The following is a 10,000-nucleotide window of genomic DNA, read 5'->3' as shown; positions in this document are numbered from 1 at the left end:
TGCCTGTTTCAGAATAGCTGCTCAATAAACGTTTCCTGAATGAATAAATTAAGAAGGAAATTATCATTAAAAACGGAGATGAATCGACCAAATTGAATTTGGACAACGAATCCATGGGTGTGTTTATCCACTAGTCTGCCAATCATGCAGATGAGCTTATCTGCTTCTGCTGATGGAATTTCTACGTGATTTAAATGCTGGAGGGGGAGGCTGCCAATTCACAGAGGATTCTTTTGGGCATTTGTCGTTCATTATAGAACATAAGCCTGCATTGGAGTTTATGCACCACGGTGCCAGCCAATTAGAGGAGATTGTAGCTTTGGAAACAAACATCTGCTTGATGCTGGGTAAATAATATTTAGAGTCTGGTGTTTATGCCTGTCTATGTGATTAATTTGAATCGCATATAATTTGGTATTTGGCCATGTGGGACTCACAGGGATAATCCCTAAAACCTAAGTTACAGCTGCAAACACCACATCTGGCATTTCCTACCATGGGTCTCTGGTACCAGGAGATGCTTTCTGGTTGGAGTGATACCTGGGGCTAGAGGTGAGAATGTGATAGTAACCACCTTACATAAAAGATAATAAGGAAGGACACCTGTCTCCAAATTCTATCCTGGATAACCCCCCCCCCCCCCAAAATTCATGGAATGTTGGGAGAACATGAGTGTCTTCTGCTAGATTTTGCTAATTAACTTTCCTCCTCTTGGTGGTAAGGATGTTGAAAAGAAACATGGTAAGGAAAGTGCCATCAGTGAGTCCTGCTCTATGGTAGGTTTTTTCCAGAAGCGTTTCTCACGTTTTTCCCCCACTTGCAACTTGTAATACTGTGGGGTCAACATTATCAATTCCTATTTTATGGATAAATAAGCTGGGTGGGAGGGAATTGTCTTGTGTTCCTAGCTAGCAGGTGGCAGGGTTGGGAGTTTAAACCAACTCTGCTGAAGTCTGTCCACTTCCCTGCCTCCGCTGTGTCTTGCAGAGGAGATATCCAATGGTAATGGACAGAGTCTTTGGCTGTGACATACGTTGATTCTCTGCAGACAGTTCTGGGTAGATTGGTAGTAATTTCTGCTTCCTTTGCTTTCAAATAAGATAATTGAATGCACCAGCATCCTTGCCTGTGGAGTTCTTAAAAACATCATCCAAATGCTTTGTGTGGAAAGATGAGGGACCTGGGGAAAACCCGCTGCTGGTGGGCTTGGGCACGTAATAAATGACAGCCAGGTGGCCAATAGTGAAGAATATTTGCTAAGCTGGTAATAGTGCATAGCTCTGTAACTACTATCAGAATAAAAACAATAACTGGGCCACTGGGTTTTAACAGCATCACCCATGGAGCTTTAAAATATACATGTCTGGGCTCCACCAGCAGATATTCTGATTCCATAGGTATTTAAAATAAGCTTTCCATGCTATTCTGAGACATAGCCAGATTTTTGTGGATCTATGATCTAGTCTATAATCATTTTAGTTATCAGATCTTGAATAAGGATTGCTTTCTTTGGACTCTTTTCTTTATCATATCAAATCCCCCCTTCTTTCTCTCGCATTTGTTCTGTCACTCGTATATTTTTCTCTAGCAGTCAGAAATCCTTAAAAGCTTTTTGCCACTAAACCATCTGCTGAAGAAATCTCCCACTAGGCTTCAAATGCCAATCCTTTTCCCAGTAGCAGTTTTCTTTATTGTTTTGGGGGAAAAGAATGAATTACATTTCTTCCCTAAGAAAGAAAGTACTTTAAAAGTAACAATGTTCATTATGTATCAGTAGCAGTTGCTTAAATATATGTGTGTGTGTGTGTGTGTGTGTGTGTGTGTGTGTATACATTTTTAAATACTAGTTCACTAGACACGTGGTCTGTGTGTGTACTTCAGGCTTCCCATCAGCTGGTTTCTGGCCTGGAAGACAGGAGGTGTGGCTTGACTACAGTGCCAGCATGGTCTGTTGGACAGCTGTGACCCAATTTGGTTCAAAGGATTGTAGGATGTTTTCCCGACTTTCTGATGACCACAAGCTTTATGATAGCAGGCCATACACTACTCCAAGCCTAGCTGCAGGTTTATATGATTTGTATCCTTGTCAAATTCCATAATCCCATCCCATTTCAAAACCTCCCTCCATTACCATAAAAACCCACCTCCAGGTAACAAATAAGCAGAGATGGAAAGAATAAACTAAAAAAAATGCTTCCTTTGCTTTCGTTTGGAGACAGCAGTTTTCCTTAAGAGTCTCCTTTAATCTTCTGAACTAAGCCTTTGAAATTCACTGGCTATGGCAGATGGCTAGCTGCCCACCAAAAATTCTTGCTCTCTTTTCCATAGCATGGAGTTGCTGCTGGGAGGCGGCTTTCCAGAGAGGGGGCACTTTGCTCAGCTCCCCTTTCGTCAACGTGGAATTGGCTCTTGCCAATGGATCTGAGCAGAAGTGATGATGTGTGCCTCTTCCAGGTCAGTAATTATAAGAGATTTTCCATCTTTTATTTTCAGTTAGCTGAGTGGAGATCATTCCAAAGCCCTAGGGGGAAGTGAAACCATAAAACAAGATGAACCTGGGACTCTGAATCACTGCCTGGAAGAAAGTTTGCTGCTGGCCAGAAACACCCTGATTGTGGATGAGAAACAAACTCTCATTGTGCTAAACTATTGGAATTTGGGGGTTTGCTTATTGCAGTGGCTTGGATTGCACTCACTAGCCATACACTGGCCAAACGGTTAGTTCTGAGGATCTTCACCTGGCTTAATATCCTGGCACTGTGATGGTCATAAGGGCAAAGATGCCTACTAAGGTCCAGCATAGAATATATGGGATAGGTAAAGAATTCTTGTCCTGTGACACACATTCTTAGAGAAAAGGAAATGATAATGGTATGGGTAAATCATATTAAAGATGATAGAAGTCCATAACAGGAATGTCCATTGGGACAGAGTAGAAAGAATGCAGGCCGAGCAGGTAGATGAATGGTTTTTGTCCCTTAAGTTGGGGGACTACTCAGCTCAGACCTGTCTGAATACCCCCCTCCCACCCTTTCAAAGTCTCCTATAACAGGCTGTGCTTCCTTCATTGCCATAGCACCAACCATGCAGAGAGAGTTCTGGCAGCAACCAGGGGAGAGGATCACTGTGCAAATAATATGTTTCAGTATCGGTTGTGATAAATATCCTTGAAAGTCTATCAGGAACCAGGCAGTAGGCTAGATACAGTCAGGACAAAGAAGTTCTGCCAAATTATATGTCTTTGAGTGCTTACGAAGCAGTCAGGGTGACAGAACATAATAAGAAGAATTATTAAGAAACAGAAGCCAAGTGTAAAATGAGTGATAAAAAGGGAGCTGACACAGGCATTTGGGAGGAGCGACCGCAACTGAGCCTCGACACAGTGTTACAGGCGGAGAGAATCCCAGTTCTGTTTCTTATGTCTGGGTGAAATGCAAATAAGAATAAACAAGGTCTCTGAAGCACTATTTGCTTTAAATGTTTAAAAGTAATTTTAAAAATCTGGGCAAATCTCTGAGAGTGGGTCTTTTATGTAAATGTTGTTTGACATGTAAGTGGTGACCACATTAAAATTTGCAAACCAGTATTCTAAAATTCTTACAGCGACATAATCATTATGTGACTCTGATTAGAACTAATATCATGCTTTTAGATAAAATGGATAGGACTTTTTTTGGGGAGTACAATAGATATTTAAAAAATTTACAATTTGCCCAGCATGTGAGATGACCAGTAAGGATATTTGGCTTTAGAGCTAAAGTAGAGAACCTAGAAGCTCCCTTCTATACCCGATGTTTACTGGGTGAGGGCTTGGGACAGTGACTTTTTACCAACCAATGCAGAAATATTTCATTATTCAAGCAACCCACACGGCTGAATCTGTGCATACTGGCTAAACATTGTTCCAGTATAGAATCATTATAAAACTGAAAATACTACTGAGAAAGTGGGCTTTCACTATAATTCCCCCTCTAAGAGATGACTACTGCTAGCAGTTTGGGTATATCCTTCCAGACTTTAAAAATTTTCCATGCAAACATAAACACGATCATACTATGCATTCTGCACAGCAAGCTGTCCTCCTCCTTTCTCAACTAAGAGTATATTTTGAACTTACACTATGTGAGCACATAAAGAATTACCTTATGCTCTTGCTTTTTCTTTTATCTCCTAATTAGAAGTTTGGGATCTCAATCAATACCATTATTGAAGTGTTTCTATGCACCACCAAGCTGCATCCTTACACTCATACAGCATTTTGAGTGTACATTGCTCTTTGACGTTGTTGAAATCTGTACCAAGAGTCCTCCCTGGCAGCCAACTCTTCCTCCCAGTATCTTCTTGCCCACTTTTTCCATTCTCTTCTTACTGCATTTCCTGCAAGGCTTATTCTGGTCTTGAACTCCCAGCCTTTGATAGGATTCATTGTGCAACATTAATTTCCCAATCAGTTCTTTTGTACCTATCTCTTGCGACCTACGTTCCTTTGGCATGGTGTCCTCTTCTCCAAACCCTGTCAGAAGCTGATAATATCCTCAATGATGTACTGCCCCTACTTATTCTTAGGTTAGCCTCTTGGCATATCAAATCAGGGTTCAAATGGCAGATGACTTTAAATTTCAGATTGTGTTTGAATTCCAACAGGAGCAGGCGAGTGACATGCACAAAGTAGTGTTTAAGCAGATTAGCAGGGGCAGGAGGGAGCAAGATAAGAAGGCAAGATGCGTAGTAGAATGAGTTAAACCTTGTTGAGTGGGAGGGCACCCTGAGAGCTGTCCGAGGTTCTGAAACATCACTGAAATGGCAATACATCACTTTGGGTGTTTTGTCGCCAGTAACAGCAGCCATGTGAATCAAACAGGACCTACAGGATGGATTTTCTTTTTTCTGGCTATGTCATCTTTACATAAGAAGAGTCAGAATAAATAACTCACCATGAAAGGAGGCTTGGTCAAGTCGCCCTTCTGGACATTTCTCTTGAATGTCTTGTACTCAAATTCAGCATGTCTAGAAATGAATCCATCACTTTAACACATCAACCGTGCTCCTCTTCAACTTTTCCTCATCTCAGTAAATGACACCATCATCCATAAAAGGTGAGAATCAACCTCTGTTCTACCTTGTCTCTCAGCCACCTCATGCAGTTTCTTAGCTAGTTTCGTTTCATCTACCAAAGCTATGTCTAGACACCATCCTCTTTTCTTTTCACTGCCACCATTGTGGCCCAAACCAGCACCCTTTCTCAACTGGAGCACTGCAATGACCTGCACCTTACCTCCTTCTTGTTCTGTTTCTTCCTTCCATCCATCTCCATATAGCGAACAGAATTATTATTTAAAAGTGCGAATCTAATCAGATCACTCCATAGCTTCTCATTGCCTTCCAGATTAAAAAACAAGACTTCTTATGATGATGTATCAGTCCCTATATAATATGACATCTGCCTGCTTTGCTTCATTTTACCTCACTTTATTCTTTGTTCTACATTTCTTTCTTTTCTTCAAAGCTGATATCCTCTATCCTGACTCAGGACCTTTACTCATGCTATTCCTTCTGCCTGGAATGATTAACCAGTCCCCACATTCCCTGAATCTTACCTACTTCAGTTCTTAGCTCAAATCTCACTTATTCCAGGAAGTCTTCCAGGAGACCTCATCCTGATTTAGGTCTGTTATATATTCCAGAAATAATCTCTGTATTGTACCAATAGCCAGTGAACTTATTCAAAGTTTGTTTTCCCTTCTAGACTTTGTTTCATAAGAGCAGAACCTGCATCTTGCCTGTTCAACATTGTATCCCCTATAATCAAGTCTGGCACATATCAGGTGCTCAGTAAACATTTGTTGAATAAATAACCAGATGTTCAAGAACCCAGGCCAGATAGAGACTGAGATGAATACCCTAGAACAACAGCTCCTGACCTGAGTGTCCAAAGGTAATAGGGTTGCAAGTTTACAACAGCTGCATATTGAAGATAAAAGGGCCAAGAGATGTTCCACCTGTTTCTAGTTGCTCCTGGTATGATGGTGGCCTATGTCAGATGGGGCTGACAGCCAGGAGACCTTGGGGGAAGGAGCAGAGCTCAAGCTGCTGCAGATGGTAAGTGCTGTCTTTAGTCTTTAACATTTAAGGAAAAGAACTGGGAATAGACACTCGGCTCAGTGGCAGTTATGATGCATTTACATAAGTCTTGCAAATCATTTACAGAAATGCATATGCCTCCAGAATTCTTCATTGCTCAGGGATTTCTTAGGAGCTTCCACTTGTCCATCTTTGTACCCTCAATTCCTAGTTCAGAGCACGGCATTGAACAAGTCCTGAGTATGGGTGGCTGCTACTAAGGAATGAACAGACTGACACATACTAGTATTCAAATAGCCATAAATAATCGATCATCTTCCCAGGGAGAGTCCATACCAATGCAGTGCAGAGGCTCTGTCTTATCTCCTTGTATGTCCCCACTGAACTCACTTTCTTATTCCATCTAAGTCAATGTTGGGGCAAAAGGGTAGATGCAGCCTTTTCCATCAAATTTTTTCTGGGGAACCAAGGTTTCTGAATGAAAGAAGAGGGCTTGTGTATTTCAGTTGGCTTCCATTTGCAACCAGGAACACTAATACCTGCTTCATAGGGTTGTTGTAAAGATGAAATGAAATCACATATGTAAAATGCACCAACCCATGCCTGACACATAATAGGTAGTCAGAAAATTATAGATTTGGGAAGGCAGTATGCTGTGGTGGCTATGAGCATGGGCCTGGCAGTTATAGAGCTCTGGCTGTGCCACTTACTAGCACTGTGAATTTGGACAGTTTATTTAACTTTTCTGGACCTCAGTGTCCTCATGAGGCAAATGGGACTAAATAACAGTGTCTAACTCAAAGAGTTGACATAAGATTAAATACAATAGTGATATACAACACCTGGCCAAAGCAAGTATTCAATAAAAAGATAATACTTCTTACCATCATCATTATTATTGTATAGGGATGATAAGTGGGGCATCCTAACTGTCTAGAAAAATCTGGGATTAAGTGGGTATATATAGTGCATGTATATGGATACCCATCTTTGCAGTTGCTCAAGCTAAAAGGCTGAGTCGTCCTTAACCTTTTGCTTGTCTCAAACTCCGCATTCAGTCCTTCAGTTATTCCTGTGGGTCTACCTTTGAAATATATATCTAGAATCTAGTTATTTTTTACCACTGCCACTGCCACCACTCTTGCCTGGGCCACATTGTCTTTCTCCTGGAAATTGCTGCTGCAGCTTCCCAACTGGTCTTCAGGTCTCCATCTTTGTTCCCCACAGTTTTTTTTTTCCTCAGCACAGCAGCCTGAGGGATCCTGGTAAAATGTAAATGTCTTTCCCCTGCTCAAAACCCTTCAACAGTTTCCAATCTCCTTCAGAGTAAGATCCGAAGTCATTCCAAAGATGTTCGGGGCCCAGTGTGATATTCCCTGTCCTCTCTCTTCACCTACTACCGTTCTCCACTTCATTCTATTCTAGCCAAACTATTTATTTGTTTCTTGAACACACCAGACATATATTCTTTTGTTTGTTTGTTTGTTTGTTTTACATAGGCAGGCACCAGGAATCGAACCCGGGTCTTCTGGCATGGCAGGCAAGCATTCTTGCCTGCTGAGCCACCGTGGCCCGCCCCAGACATATATTCTTGCTTTGTGGACTTTGTACGGGCTGTTCCATCTTCCTGGAATGCTCTCCCTATAGATACCTGTACAGCCTACTTTAGCCCCTCCTTCAAGTCTCTGCTCACGTCACTTTCTCTATGAGGCCCTCTTTACCACACTGTCTTAAACACCAATAGGCAACATCTTCCCAATTTCCAATCTCTCTTACTTCGCTGTGCTGTTTCTATTTTTTCTCAGCACTCATCTCATTTAACATACCATATACTTTACATAGTTACAATGTTTATTGCTCATTGTTAGTCTCCCCCCACCCCCTGTGAGATTATAAGCTCCATAAGAACAGAGATCTTTGTTTTGCTCATTGTTCTACCTCCAATGCCTAGGACAATGGTTGGCACATACTAGGAATTCATTAAATGTTTTTTTTTTTTTTTTAAAGGGAAACACATGAACCAAAAGGAAGGAAGAACCTGAAAGATCTGGGGTGGGGGGGGGTGCAATTTATAAATGAGAAACCACAAGGCCTGTCAAGTATTTAAACATTTTAAAAACTTTGCCACCAACCTAAATGTCTGGCTTTATTTTTCAGGTTGAAATCCAAATTTTAAAATTCTATTGAAGAATGAAATTGTCTGGCAACACGGCACCTGCTTTCTTTCATGGTAACTATGGGCAGAGTGGATAAATCTCTTCCCACTTTAGACAAGGCAGGCCCTCTCCTGTTTCCTAAAATGCTAACCCAACCTACTCTCCTTACTTAAATTACCTTTCTGCTCTCCATTGGCATCTGGGTTTGCTGCCTTTGGTAAACTTTCTTAGTATTTTGCTAGAGTGCGCACATCTTTAAGGAAGGAATTCTATTCCTATGGTCCCCCTCTCCTCCCTCTCCCCCCTCTCCCCACTCCCGCTTGGGCTCTTTATTTATGCTTTAAATGATTAAATGTTGGAATGACTGACCATGGAAGATCAGTTCTCAATCACTCCTGAACACATAAAAATATTCCTGAGCACATGAAATAAAAAATGTTACTGCGCTAGGAACATTGATTAGAAGGTTGATGTTTATGGAGCATTGTTAATTGGATTTCTGCAATGAGATGTTCAGTTGGTTGGGGTTTATCTGATGAAACATGGGCTGTGACAGCAGCTGCTGGCAATGACACATGGTGGCTTCATGGTCAGGGCACTGAGCAGCTGTATGACCAGCAGGCCTGGGGAGAGGAGGGAGCGTTGGAGAGGTTGTTAGGAGCCCCGTACACCAAACTTCTTATCAGTGAGCTGTATAGAAAACACCATCTCTCAGATTTAGCCACAATTTTAATGAATGTCGTGTTTGAGATAATGACCTGTATCTGGACTTGCACACAGCCCAGAGAATACTTCTATGAATTGTGTTTTATCTCAAGTACTGCAGCGTGTGGCATCCAACATTACCATTGATATCATCTATTGAGAACTCTTTCCAAGGTTCTTTATTAAGGCTTAATTAAATTTTATGTCTTATCAGTCAGGATTAATCTACATTTAGTTTGAATTAGAGGGAGCCAATTATAAAGAACACCACTTCTCATTATTCCTGAATACAAAATGAAGGTTTTTCAACCTTTTTTGGGGAAAACTCCCCACCCCCCCAAAAAAACCAAATGTGCACTCTAAAGAGCTTTATGCCCAGGAGGCTGAAATTCTATTTTTTAAAAAGTGAAAAGATGAGAATCCCTGTAAAAAGGTACAGAAAATTGGGGTGGTAAAGGAAAGAAGAGGCATCCCAAATAGTGAATACAACAGAAATTTGGGAGGGATTTCAAAAAACTTGCATTTTCTATTTCCACACTTTTAAAAATTACGTGGACATGTAGCTACATGCATAAAGCCAAGCCTTAGTGAGGCAACATTTTGTTACAATAGACATTTTATTGCAGCGCTTGGAGTCCTTCAGACAGCAGCCAGTCTAAAAGATAAACCACTTCCCTCACCTCAAACAAGGAAGTTCTAGAAAACCCTTTCCTGTAGAGGTGCAAAGTACCTGGACAGGCAGAATGAATGTGACAGGTAGGAGCACAGCAAAAGGGGTTATTGCTTAATGGATGTAGAGTTTCTGTTTGAGGTGGTGGGAAGTTTGAGTGATAGATTTTGGTGATGATGGCACAATATTGTAATTTTAATTACTACCACTGAATGCGGCACTTAAAAGTAGTTAAAATGGGGAATTTTGCATTGTGGATATACTACTACAATAAAAAGTTAAATACATACACTGTAAAAGGTTTTTCCTTCTGAAATACCTGCTAGGTATAGGTTTATTCAAGTGTTATTAGCTACAAGAAAAGCAATAACATTAGAGAGACTATAGG

At 41.0% G+C, this 10,000-nt stretch overlaps 1 long non-coding RNA gene across 1 annotated transcript; it reads left to right on the top strand.

The window, feature by feature from the left end:
* The first annotated feature begins 2,370 nt into the window (after positions 1 to 2,370).
* Positions 2,371 to 8,312, top strand: LOC143666841 (uncharacterized). The gene is made up of 3 exons (XR_013167746.1): positions 2,371 to 2,454; positions 6,010 to 6,099; positions 8,239 to 8,312. It is a non-coding gene; the product is annotated as an uncharacterized LOC143666841 (long non-coding RNA).
* The last annotated feature ends 1,688 nt before the right edge of the window (positions 8,313 to 10,000 follow it).

This window comes from Tamandua tetradactyla, chromosome 23 (assembly GCF_023851605.1).
Source record: "Tamandua tetradactyla isolate mTamTet1 chromosome 23, mTamTet1.pri, whole genome shotgun sequence".
Classification (NCBI taxonomy): domain Eukaryota; kingdom Metazoa; phylum Chordata; class Mammalia; order Pilosa; family Myrmecophagidae; genus Tamandua; species Tamandua tetradactyla.
Note: the sequence above shows the minus strand (reverse complement) of the source record. Positions and strands in the feature narration are given on the sequence as shown.